The sequence below is a fragment of the Catharus ustulatus genome, chromosome 3 (genome assembly GCF_009819885.2).
Source record: "Catharus ustulatus isolate bCatUst1 chromosome 3, bCatUst1.pri.v2, whole genome shotgun sequence".
Taxonomy (NCBI): domain Eukaryota; kingdom Metazoa; phylum Chordata; class Aves; order Passeriformes; family Turdidae; genus Catharus; species Catharus ustulatus.
The window spans coordinates 69265595-69279603 of NC_046223.1; positions in this window are offsets into that span (position 1 = coordinate 69265595).

Here is a 14009-nt window from a genome sequence, read left to right on the forward strand (position 1 = left end):
TGGGAAATTTGTTCGCTAATTTATTTCCTAATATTTGTGGTATGGCAACTTCAGGTAAGGGCAAACACAGAGAATGTTGACCTCACCCTGGCACCTCCTAGAACAAGCAGTGCGTGTATTCATACACACATGTGTATCTCATTGGGGTTCCAGGACCTTAGTTTTCCGTTTGTGAATGTCAGAGACATGGACAGAACATACTGAGCCCTCCTCACACTGAAAATATCTAAACTTCTTTCCCTCCTTCACAACAAAAGCTTAAAAGGAGTGAATGCAACTGATTCATAGATAGGCATGAGCTTGATGTAGGATCAGGGTGCTGGGATATGCGGAGATTTACAAACACTACTTGGATTACCAATTTGCATATAGTCCATTGTAATGGAAGCAATGAGGAGAAGACAAAATTAATGAGTAAATGTCAATACAGAAACAGATTAGGGCAGTCTGTCTAACATTGCTTAAACCCATTTTGCTGTTTCTTTGTAGCATTTCATGTTTTTCTATGGGCCTGACTTTTATTAAGAGATACTTGGAAACATTTTACATCTACTCCATTGTATGTAGTAGAGAAGTATTGTCTTGATATTATTTTAACCCTGTATCCAAATTGTGCTGCTTGTTAGGGTACATTTTTAACTACTGAAAAGAATGAAGCATGCAAAACACAGCTTGTGATTTCTTTAACTTCTTCTCCTACCTGGAGAGAACTTTTCAAGGGTGTCTTTTCTTCCTCCAGAGAAAGCTGAACATCATCCTTTCATCCTGCACTGTGCTATTGTGATGTGAAAATTCTGCATTTGTTTATCACCTTCCTCTAAAGAAGAAGATATTTCTCCATGTTCTGCTTCAAACATGGAATGGATTTTGATTATGTTTGAGTATATTTGAGAAAACACCATTTCTTTTTAATCTTTGGCCTTATTTTTATAGGCATGAATAACTTGGAGGTTGTGCTGTCACTCTCTTTCATGCTAAGCAAGTATATTAGTATTTACTTTCCATTTAAAATTCTATTACCTTTGAGTACACTGACTGTTGTTGCTGAGCTCACAGAAATGTTTTGAAAGCTCTGCATCAACTTTTTTCCTTGCTGCATATTTTAGGACTATATTAACCAATTACACTGCTGAGAAACCTAGAGAGATGATCAGTTATTGGCTTTTCCAGGCCTACCTCTGCTAATTTATATTTTAAAACATTGATAAAATTCTAGCTTCTTATCTACAGACTTTTTTCCTTTCTTTTTTTTCCAGATATATTAAAAAAAAATCCTCCCCTGGAGTGATTCCTATAGAATGGAATTTTGTTATTGGTTTCAAATCCTCCCTTGCATTAGACACATTGTGGTCTTCTGTTAGACTTTTCCCATGCTCATATACTTCCCGTCTGAAATAACATCTATGATAAAGTTGTCAATTAAAAATGCTCAAAAACGAGTATTGTGACAATTGCTTACAGCAAACTTAATTATGTTTACTACAGTAAAGTTGACCATATTCATGCATTACCCACATTATCTTAAATTTCTGTTGTCATTCTAAACACCAGATCATTTCCAGAATATTGTTTTACTGGGAGACAAGGAATGAAAAAAAAAAATCCAAACAAAGTGACAAAAAGTACTCCAAAGAAATATGTTTCTTCAATGTGCAATTCTCTTTCCAGAGTTACTGTAGGCTGTTATGTAAGCTGTGTATATTTACTCCAGAAGCAGTGGCCCAGTAAAGTTCAGTATGAACTCCACATGAAATTTAAAGAGTATCAAAGCCTATTTTTTAGAGGAAATAACTTCTTTTCTTATAGTTTAACTATCCATAAATGCCACCTAAAACGTAGTGACCTTTTTTCCTTTTTTTTTTTTTTTTTTTTTTTTGAGAGAAAGGACTGCAATAGAAATTTTCTTTCTAATGTATTATTTTTCTCCCACTATTCCATAAGTGTTTCTTGGAGAAATGAACACAGCCAGAGGGATATGAAAAGCAGTTATAGTGAAATCTCAAACCATTTCTAAAATACACTTCTGCTCAGTATGTTGCTTAAGCAGAATACACACTGGTGTAGTACAAAACGTTTATAAGCTTTTTTTATGGGTTACATAATTCACTCATTGCTTCACCAGTTCAAAGGGAAAGCAACAAACAAAAACAGCTGCCCAAAGCTCATATGGACAAATGTTTTATTCTATTCTACCAAATTTTCTTTTTTCAATAAATGCTTAGATGCACACTTAGAGAAAAAGATAACATTAATAAATAACTGTATTTGGTTCAGTTATTCAAGAAGTACAGCTCTTCAGGAATAATTGCTTTTTCAACAATACATAAGTTTTTTCACAAGTGTGGTCATGCTTGTTAATGACAAACACAGCTCAAAACATCAAAATTTGCCAAAATAATTGCAAATTCTTCCACAACTATTTTGTATCAATCAGTTCTCATCAAGACAGCTTTCAAGTTTACTTGCAGAAAAAACTTCTTGGAAAGTACAGTAATTTCACGACCATAAGGTGCCCTGGACTATAAGGTGCACTTTTTTTTTACAGCGAGGCTCCGCCCCCAGCTCCCCCTGCGCGGTTACTGGCCGAGGCCCCACCTCAACCCGGCAGCCATTGGCCCCTGGGCCCGCCTCCACCTGGCAGGGGTGGTGCCGCGAGCCACTGGGCCCCCCTGGACCCGACAGCCATGGGCCCCCGGGACTGCCTGGATCTGATAGGGGCGGTGCTGCGGGCCCCCTGGCCTGCCTCCACCCAGCAGGGGCGGTGCCACGACCCCCTGGGCCCACCTCCACCCAGCTGCTGTGGCACTTCCGGCTCCCCCCATGGCTCACAGCTCACACTTCCGGTTTGGCAAATTTTGCAACTTTGTACATCAGATAAGGCGCACCGGACTATAAGGTGCACTTCCGGGTTTGAGGGAAAATTTTAGTCAAAAGGGTGCGCCTTATAGTCGTGAAATTACTGTAATTCTATTTTCCATCACTATTTTAAAACATAGAGGCTGACTTACATGTTACACTGTTTTCAGAAACTTATGTTCTGGTAAATGTTGAATGTTAATTTTCAATAAAGCCTAAAACCATTTAACAATATTGCATTAAATTTCCTAATGCGGATTTCTGAGTGAAATAGAAGGATACTGACATCTAACATTAATCTATTGGCAGCATGGAAAAGAAAATACTTCTACATCTCTGCTATATCTCCATTGCTTGTTTTAAGAGTTCAACATTCTTAGGTGACAGCTGAAGATGGAAAATAGAGTATTTATATTCTGTGTTATAGTATCTTCAATGTCAGTTGATTTTTCATATTTAGTAATTACCTGAAATTACCTGAAATACAAAAAAATTGCTGCCTATAGATTCGATAAATATAATTAATTTTCAGTGGCGAGCAGTACAACAATAAATACTTGTTTCCCTTTATGAATATATGACTGGAAAAGATTTCAACTTATGTAAGTAATGAATTTTAAACCCCACAGTTTAAAACTCCGCCAGGGCCACTTCCAGGTAGGTGATGGGAACCAATTATATTTGTTTACACTGGGGGGAGAAAGAATATGGATTGCCTGGAAGTTGTGCAAAATTAGCTTTTTTCATTTCAAGCAGCGCTTTCTTTCCGTGTCACAGGGGATCTTTGCACATGAATGCAATCCACCCTAAAAGTCTATAGATATGCCATCAAGTGCTTCATAAAGCATTAGTCAAATATGTGAAAGTAATCAAGTAAAAGTCTAATCAAACAAGTTGATCTTAAGCAAATATTTCAAGTGGTCTTGGGTCTGAGTTCCCAAGAAGCCTGTGTGTTTGAGAGGTGGAGATGGCAAGGGGAATTAATAAGCATGGTACGTGAATACTTTCCTTTCTAAAATATAGTTAGAATTTGAAGCAGAAGCATTCAAGGATTGACTGCAGAAGCATCCCAGAGATCACTCAATTAGACTTGAACTAACAGAAAAACCCCAAACAAATGAACAAAGAACAAAAAAGTCAGAAAGTAACTCTACCTTTTTGGAGATGTACAGATCACAGAGAACATCTCAGTAAGGGCCTTGCCTGCACAAGGTAGCTGGTGAATGTAACAACAAATGTAACAAAAGATATTAAAAAAACCTCTTTTTAAAGAAAGTGAGCATATGATCCACTCTATCATGGAATGAATAGCGAATGTAATCCCTGTTTGGGAGGTTTATTAGCCTTGGCATATTACATATGGTGTTGCAGTGCATGTCTTGTGTTCTTTTGAAATTAATTTTGAACACAGCAGAAGCAATACTAATCGAACACTTGTTTCCTCAGAGCTTTATTTGTTATCTTCTGCATGAAGCCAATTCTAAGTGGATGCTAGTGTAATACTAGCCCAGGGCACAGAATGGGAAATTTTAGTAATGTCTTCTTCATTAGTTGAAATATTAAAAAGAAAATAAAATCCCTAGACCTGTCCTCTTAAGGGATAGAGTAGTACATGTCTTATTTGTATTCATGCAAGCTTTGGGGCAACTGAAAAGCCCTGGCATCTACTGAGAAAGAGTGGCACCTTTTACTTAATAGAAATACACTGAATAGAACTTCAGTCATTATTGTATTAATTGATGCCAGTAACAATTTCTACTACCAGCATGCCAGACTGTCCATCTGAAATACAGGTAACATCACAAGCTATTCCATATAAAGAAAATTACATGCGTCTGGTAGCCATTTCTAAACTGTGCTATGAGAAGATGAGAGACAGGAAAGAGGATAGATCTATTCTCAGCAGGTGACAAAACCATGCTTGTATTTGCTTTGCCTAGCAGCTCTGGGAATTCTGGAAGATCTACACTCTTCCAGAATATTGTGTACATGAATGAGATCCCAAATTCTCTCATTTCTTTGTGCCCCTGACATTGCTGAGAAACTTAATGGTGCTGAAAATTCAAAAAACTGAGAAAGATAGGGATGGAGGATATTAGTATTTGAAAGGAAGGCTATAATAATTGAAAGAATGCAAAGGAAACTTTTTGTTCTTGTCTTTTTGACCTTTAAATAGCCATGTCTCTCATCTGTATTGCTGTTCTTCATCTGGGAAACAGCAATATAAACAAGAGAAAAAAATTAGGTGATAAATTTCTTGAACAGCACTCAGCCATTATAAATTTCTACTTTATATCATCCATCCTGGATATTCTAGTACAAAACAAAGAAATTGAACAAAAAAACCCAAAGAAATCTCACATCTTCAGACATAACAGAGTTGCTCTTTTGCCTCAAACATTACTTGTTTTATTTGTCATACTTGAAAAATTAATCATAATCTACTCCTACTATCAGTGTAGGAATTCAACATTATAATTTGAATTCAACATTATAATCCTAGAAAAACAGGCATCTAATTCAGATAGAGGATCAATACTTGCCAAGAACATAATTTAAACTTAATAAACAGATTTGCTTTGTGTTCATTTTCAAGGTGAAGACCAAATTTGTAGCAACAGAAATCTTGTGAAAATATTCAGGGAAAGTCAGTGATGAAGCTCTGTTGGTCCTAAAAGCTTGGTTTGGCAGTTTTAATAATCCAATTAATACATTACCTGTATCTGTTCAGAATAAGCCAAATCTTGAATATTTACTAACAACAGCCTATGTTCAGGCAAAGTACTACAGGTAAATTCATACAGCAACATAACTATTCAAGTTCAAGAAGGCTTTAATTTACAGAGAGAACTGCAATAAAAAAGCCAACAAAAGAAATCAAATATTTTCAATTTGATGATCTAATTTGCCAGTATCAGTATTTCCTTAGTGTTCTCTTTAGTTAAAAGTTCTTAGCTAGATATCGAGTCTTTCTAGACACTGTATTACCTATTATAACTTGAAGTGCAACCTGCAATTCTAATTATACAGCTCACAAATAGATGAAATTAAACTCTCATGCTAGCGTTGTATAGCTTGAGGACTCCCCAGGAACACAAATCTCTGGCCCAACAGAGTGGGGTTCCACCAGGAGCTGGCATTTCTAGGTCAGCACAGCAACCACCCGCCACAACAGTGGCACCTGGGGTTGGACCTTCCCCTCCCACCTGCAGGCAGTGCATGCTATTTACCTGTGTTTCTCAGCTGCAAGGTTTCTTAGGATTTTTTTTTATGTGACTTGTAAGAACACAAATTTCCTGTTTTACAACTATTCAAACTGATTCTAGTTCCAAAAGGTACCAATTTCTTTTAACATAAATTCTAATGACAGCCCCTGTATCAATTAATGTATTTCAGATACAGTATAAGAACATGATATTTAGGAGCTCATTATCATCATTATGGTTTTAGTAAACCAAAACAAATTTAGAAATAATGATCTTGCAGCTACTACAATTCTGAAAATTATTATTATTATTTGCTTATCTGTCAGTGAAGTTATAAGGATTTAAAAAAAAAAAGTAAAAGAGGAATTAATGCAGTAAAGAAATCACGTAAAATGATGTTACAACTCCTTTGTAGACCAAATTTTTTATCAATTTAACAAATTTTTCCAGGGAGATTTTTTGTATTGCTCAGCTACTTTGAAAATTTCCTGGAAAAAAATTCAGATATATATAAGTAACTATCATATTAATACATTAATAACAAACAAACAAATTTGTGTATTATAAAACTCTAACTATTTTAGTTCCATGTTACAAAAGTCTGCATGCACTTTTTCAATTAACACAGTGAAATAATGAAGTTCATATCATTTAGCAATAGATTACCATTGCTGGGGAAAAAGTGAAAAAAAAAAAGACATCTGCTATAGGGGAGCATAAGCACATTTGGTTTCACTGGGTAAGATAAAAATGAGAGTTGTAGAAATGGTGGAGGAGAGGTAAATTGAGGAGAGGTTGTGAGGTGATGAATCATGGAAAAGATTGATTACAAAACAACATTACAGAAAATAAATCCTAAAAAAACTAAAATTGCCCTGGAAATTTTTTTTCTTTGTTGTTATGCACTACAAGTTCATAAAAGGAAAACCACTTCTCCATTGTATTTTTGTATGTAGTCCTCCAGCAATGATCTCACACTTAAAATCACAATACTTTAAAGAACTCTTGGTGACCTATAGAGGAAAGTCATGTTTCACAAAGAATGATAACTGAAGCTATACCAAAAACACTTTCAGAAATGTCTAATGGTGACTATACTTACTTCAAGGAGACAATGGTATTTCAGTATGCATTAAAATTCAGACAGAATTATATGTCAGTCTTACTTACTTTAGATAGAAAAAGGTTTTACCTATTACACAGACAGAACTTTAGTTCAGGTCCTGCATTAGAGGTCATTTTGCAAAAATAGGTGAAGTTTTCAGGAGTTATTTCAGACATGGTACTGGTAACATATCATGAAGCCTTTATCCTTATTTTTACATCTTCTTTCTATTAATTACATAGGTTTGATTCAGTTTGGAGTGAAAATATTGACAAGATGCAACTTCTTCAGAAACAAAAACCAAAACAACTGTTTTATTTTACAGGTTTCAGTATTGCCATGAAATTTAATATCTACATTATCTCATCTTCCTTAAGAAGTTTGGAGTTTTATAATGTTTTGTGTGAGTGCAATGAACAATGACAACAGAACACTGACACTGTTTTGAAGAGCACTGTTTTGCAGGGGTTTAAGAAAAGGGGGAGGTACAAGGAGAGGAATAGAGAAACAATTAGTATTTCCAAGTGTCCAGGAGAAGGAAAACCGTTGGGAACACAGCTTTTTCTTAGAATGAATATTTCATTCACTAGAATGTTGAAATAAGGGTATCATCTTCTTTAAATTCACTTTCTTGAACATAAAGGGGTCTGGAAATTGCAATGAATTTGTCTGGTGGATTTTTTTTTTTTCCTTTTTTCACCAGCAGTTGCTGGTGGAGAAATAAAAATAATAAGTTGAACTCTTATTAAAGCATCCAGATTGGAGGGTTGGGATTCAAGAACAAATCGTTGAGACAGTTATTCTGTCACATAGCAGCTACTGAAATATTGCTTTGCACTTCTGTTGCCATGCCTCATGCTTAAACCTCTTATTCCTAGAAGCCAACTGTAATACGTTAAGTAGTTATTGTGAAAGAATAATAACAATTATGCAAGTTAGTTTGAACCCATTGAGGGTGCAGAGGTTCAGTAAAAGTGGCAGGGGAGGTAGGGTAATTCTTTGTTTTTCAGCAGCTGCACTGCAGCACTGTAAAAGTGAGAAGCATTTTCTCATACATACTAAAGACACTTGGTAGCTATCATAGAATTAATTTTTTTTTATAATGCAAGGTAAAAAAAATCTACAATTAACATGGCAGTGGTGAGATTATTACAGTCAAACATGACAACCTTCCTGTTACTTAAAAATTGGTGTATTTCTGTGCTATCAATTTGACAACCATTAACAGTTGCTTCCATTAATTTATTTTTTTAAACAGTAATCAGGTATATTGAAGAGGTGTGAAAATTCATTTTACCTCTATCTTTTCTTTACTCCTGTGTTGCACCAAACTATCCTTGCTAATCTCACTACAAAAAAAAAAATTAAAATCTTTATTTCAGTGCAGCACATTATAAATTAAAATAACCTATTAGAATCCTTATTTACTTGTTGACATAAGTAAAATCAGTTGAAAACTCGCACAAATGGACCCTAAGATAGTACTAAGACAATAATTAATTGCACTCCCAGTCTTTAGTGTCCTTATAGAGATTGAAAGGAAGGTAGTATAGATATGAATGCTGTAAAATCACATGTAAAAAGATTAATATTTATATAAGTCAGGTAACCCAAAAGGAATGAGCTGATTAAAGACTGACTGCGGTGTGCATAATGTGGACCAAATTCACAAAAAATGCCACCTGCTTACAGTTAAGATAAAAATGTTTTCTATTTGACCTTGGCATTAAAAAAATACTGTGACTTTCTTGTATTTTAGCTTCATGCAGTGGAAAGTTATCATGTCATTTCCCCTCTGCTGCCCCACAGTAATAAAATAATTTCTCTTTAGGGTAAGCAGCTGATTTAGGGAAACTCATGTGAAAAGAGCTGTGTTGCAAATCAGATTTGTCACCTAGTAGCAGACAAGTAACTATTATTAGCTGTTACAGCAGGCAAGATATAAATGTCATTTTTTTTCTGAAAGGTGAAGTTAAACTTTTCAGTTTCACTAGAGAAGATTTCTGTCACAGTTTTAAAGAGTGCTATATGTGGAAGCTACCCCTCTACCATCTGTCATAGCAAGTGATATTTTGGGGCCACATTGTAACCCAGATGATGACTAGCTCACAACCTTGACCAAAATACTTTCTGTGAATGAATTACGTATGCACTTAAGGTCTAAATTCAGCTTACTGTCTTGTAGGTCAGCACCTCTGGAAGAGCTCTGAGCGGCTTAGGAAAGACAGGAGCATACTTAATAATGTAGAATATTTTGCATGTGGATTAATGGAACCTAAACCTGAACATGCTGGTAGTTATCTACCATTTCAGCTGCCTAACAAAATCAAATGGGGACAAAATTCTCTTCAGTATTTTTAGCCTACCTTGTACAAAGAGGACGTGTATTTTTTTCTGAACTAGTGTAAATTTTTAAACCTATTCATCCTTCCAGTATTGAAAATCCCAACTTTTGACAGTAATTTTATCTTTAAAAGCCATTTTTGATGGTTTTGACAGATGAGGCTTTACAAATATGAGCACTGAAGATTATTGGTCTGAATCTTCCATTATATGTATGATTTTGCCAAAATGTGTCAGTGCTACAAATGCAATATAAAGCTTTAATATCCTGGGTTACTGCAGAAAGGTGAAGGAGACAAAGCAGTTTTTCCTGCAGAGTGGGGAAACAGTTTGCTGCAATTTGAAAAGCATCACATAGAACTTGAGAAAGGTCTAAAAGCAGGTCAGGCTATATCTGAGGCAAAGTGGGGAATGCTGGCAACACAGGCTATAGAGACAGATGATTTCTTTTTGCCTGTACTATGTGCTGCTGATGTGCAATAACTGCAGAGAGATTGCTTTGTGATACACACTGCTGTGGCATCTTTTTTCCCCCTTAAATAAACAGCACTAAATTTTCTGAAAGCTGGTTGATCACAGATAAACTCCTCAGTGCTCATATGACAGCCATGGGGCAGATACCAGCTCTGTATTAGGTATGCTAAGATCTGGTGGGAGGATAAGGAGACCATGGCTGTAAATTCAAGAGTGGAAGCTGAGGACTGCACTTGCTCACCTGAACAAAACTCAGATTTGCACTTCTGAGACCTTAGCAGAATACCTTAAGGGATCTTGTGAGGGTCAAAGCCCTAGTAAATGAGCATCACAGCAACTATGAAAGTGTCTAAAATTATTAAAAGTCCATTTCATTTTAAAAAGACTCTACTGACCATTAAGTCTTGGAGGAAGAATGCCAGATTTCAAAACTGGTGCACCCTAGTCCTTTTGCATCTTATAAATGATACTGATTTAGGAACACACAGCAATAAAAAAAACCCAAGAAATTAAATATGAAGTTATATTCTTCAGTGCCTACATATCAAAGTATATTTTCACCTCCTTTAAGCTTATTTCATGGTTACTTCAAAAGCATAGCTGAAAATAACTGAATCTTGAAGCTATAATCTCACTCCAAAAGAAATACAGTATTTCACCTGTGCAAAAGTGAGGGAAGAACATTGGAAAAAAAGCCCTATCCACGATTTTAAGACCAGCTGTTGCCAAGCAACTCTGCTGAGGATGATGGGATTTCCCTCACACAAAGGCCAAAGGGACCTGGTTGGTTGTGGGCACGAAGGATGTCTCCCTGTGCCCCACAATACCATTAGATAGAGTTCTGGGCTTCAAAAGCACTTTTTGGAAGTCCAGTGGAGGCTTATTATTTTATTTTTCATAAGTTGTTCTTTGCTGAGGTCCATTCTTTGTGGGACTTGCTTTCCCATGCCATTCTGGTGGCTACACAACATGCCTAAAGACTCATTTGAACGGCATTCATTCCATATGAGTTTTCTGGCTTCCACGGTGGTTCTGTACCGTAGTTGTTTTTGGAACATGTAACCAATCTCTTCCCAAAAGTGCAGCTGAGCCGAGATGATTAAACATTTTAGACTGTAGCCAAACAAGTTCAAATTCAGGCAGTTCTATTCCTAAAATAGGCCCAAGCCCATGCCCCCAAAATCATCACATTGCAGCAGCTGTCCTCCCACTATTCTGAATCTCAGTAGCATCTTCAGAATGCTGAAGAGTGTTCTTCTGTAAGTGCAGCTTATAAAAGCCCACCGCTGGTTAGAAATCACAGCAAGCTCTGTGTGGTGTCCTTTCTCTGCACCATCTTATGAGTAGGTTTTCTGTCCAGGAATTCTACTTCTCCAGGAAAGTTTGTCAATGCACTTTGGGGGATTTCTTTGGAAAACACATGGGCAAAAGTGACAATTGATGGCTTATTTATAATTTTAACAATATACTCAAATTTAACCAGCATTGTTTTTTATGTAAGTGGGAGTGAGCGGGAGGATTTTGACAAGTCTTGAGTTTATTCAATCTCTCCCTTTTTTCCAAGCTACTGTAGAAATGGATGAGTGAAATTTAGATTAAGCTTTTGTCTAAGAAAAAATAACCCAAACAGCAAAACATATGATGAATCTTTCTTCATCTCAGCCAATTTAAAATAAAATTTTGATCCAAGACCACAACACAAACAGAACTTTTTACTTTATATACACTGAAGCCCAAGTTTTAGCTTGAATCTTTCCAAAGTTTGCCCACACTTTCAAACCATTCTGTTTGAAAATCCTGGCAAATCTGGGCCAGGCTTCTGCTCCCTTTAGGAAAGTGTTTAACACTGTCTCTGCATAGAAAACATGGTGTCTAAACAGTATTTTGTGTAACAGAGTTATGGTGAACATAAGTGTCAAGCATAAAAGATTCATTACCATTTTTTGCTAGATGTAGGGCATTATAGCCATTATCAGTGCTAATTTCAGGTTTTTCCCTCTCTTTTTCCAATCTTTCCTACTCTATGATTAGTTGAGAAGCAGCTAAACTGTGGTAAGACAGGAGGACTGGTAGTGAACTGACAGATAAGGGTGTCTGTACAGACATAGGGATATCAATATATATCCGTATAGAAATCCTAAATTATGCAAAAAATACTATTTATTGATGGCAAATATAAATGTAAAACAAGGAGGGAAACTGGAGATGATATTACGACTGTAATAGCTAGTTTCACTTTTTTTTAGATTTGCGAGTCAGCTTCAACTGAGGCTTTTGGCTCGATGCAGATATTAAACAATATTTAGCAAACAGGTGTCAGAATTCCATTGAAACCCATTTCGGTACATTTTTTCTTGCAACAATGCAATCAAAACTATGCTGCCAGTTTATGACAGCCAAATTATCTGCAGTTTGAAGAAAAGCCAGATTTCACAATATAGCTGATAAGAACAAGATCAAAGAATAATCAGCTTTTCAAGAGTCTTTTCCTCACTAAACTGAAATATTAGGCATTCTCACATACCTATTCTAGCAGCAATACAACTGCTCCTCAGATAGGCTGATGCTTAGGTTGCCATTTAGCTGTGCCACACTTTTAATTGCACACTGACTCTATTTGTAATTAAACATTTTTTCTCTACAAAGCTGCAGTTGTTACCCATAAGGTAGTAAACAGAAACCAGAAACCACTGCTCACAGAGGGAATTGAAGATATTGAAACCCTTTTTTTTGGGTCCCTCTCTCACCAGGTTTAGTCCCCTTTAGATATAGATATCTTTTTCTTCTCTCATTTTGAATTCGGACTGTATTTATTCCTCTCCCTTTCATCATTTGACTTGATTCCCTGGTTTATTTCTAGTTCAATCACTTTTCCAGGTATTGGTGTAGCCGTTTCGTACTTCTGTGCTCAGTTTTACCCACTGCTACTTTTTAGTCCATCTCTCGCCTCATTTAATTTCCTTCCATTTTTCTGCTTTTTCCGTTCCAAGTTTTGCTCAGTTATTTGTATTCTGATTCCAGTGGAATGCAATTAACTTCTTTTCTTGCTCAGCCTCAACTACTTGAGAGTAAACTAAAATGGCTAAGTTTTGAAATTGCAAAAGAATGCCTTATCCATTATTAATGAATTAAAATGGGAAAAGGAAATGAATATTATAGGCTGAGCTACTAGAAAGGAATAGTCCTGGTGGACTGAATGGAGAGTAGAGGGGAAGAAATGCCTAGACTGGGAATGGGAGATAGAATAAATTAAATTACAAAGATGAAATAAAAGGACCAAGTAAGAGAAAGGAAATTATTTAGGGGAACAAAGAGAAATATGGTAGTAAGCAAAAAACTGCAAGATAAAGTAGAACATGAAAAGAAAGAATAAGCTAGGCTTCATGGGAGGCGCTTCAAAAGCACCAAAGAGAAAATTAACCAGATTCAGGTGCAATGAAAGTCGAAATATAAACTAATGTATGATTAATGAAAAGATACTAACATGAAAACAGTTATAGGATTAGATTCTACTTACATGCTTATGATGCAAGTAGACGAAACAGAACAGATTTATTTTTACAGCTTTGTTGATTTGAGTGCTGATAACCATAAAGCCCAGTGCTTTTTCAGTCACTGTTGTGAAATACTCGGGGGGCAGCACTCCATTGCCTGGTCATACTGGGTTCTGCAACAGTGGCTGTCAAGTGGGCTTACTTGATATTTGGCAAGAAGACAATCCTCATTTTCCCTACATCTTTGTTGCCTCAAACGATGATTACTGCAATGTTTTCTACATGGGGCGCTCCTTCAAACCACTTACAATTTGTAGATGGAATAGAACATTCCAGCCCACTTCTTTAGCAGCATTTCATGCAGAGAGTCGTTTGTTCTGACCTTTTAAATGACTTTTTAAGTGATTTGGTACTCATCTAGGCAAGAAACAGCCTGTCTATTTTCATGTCTCCTGCACAGTTGAAGTCACCTGAGGTACTTCAGCTAAAAGCCCTTCTTGGTAATAAATGAACAGGAGGATGCTGATGTCA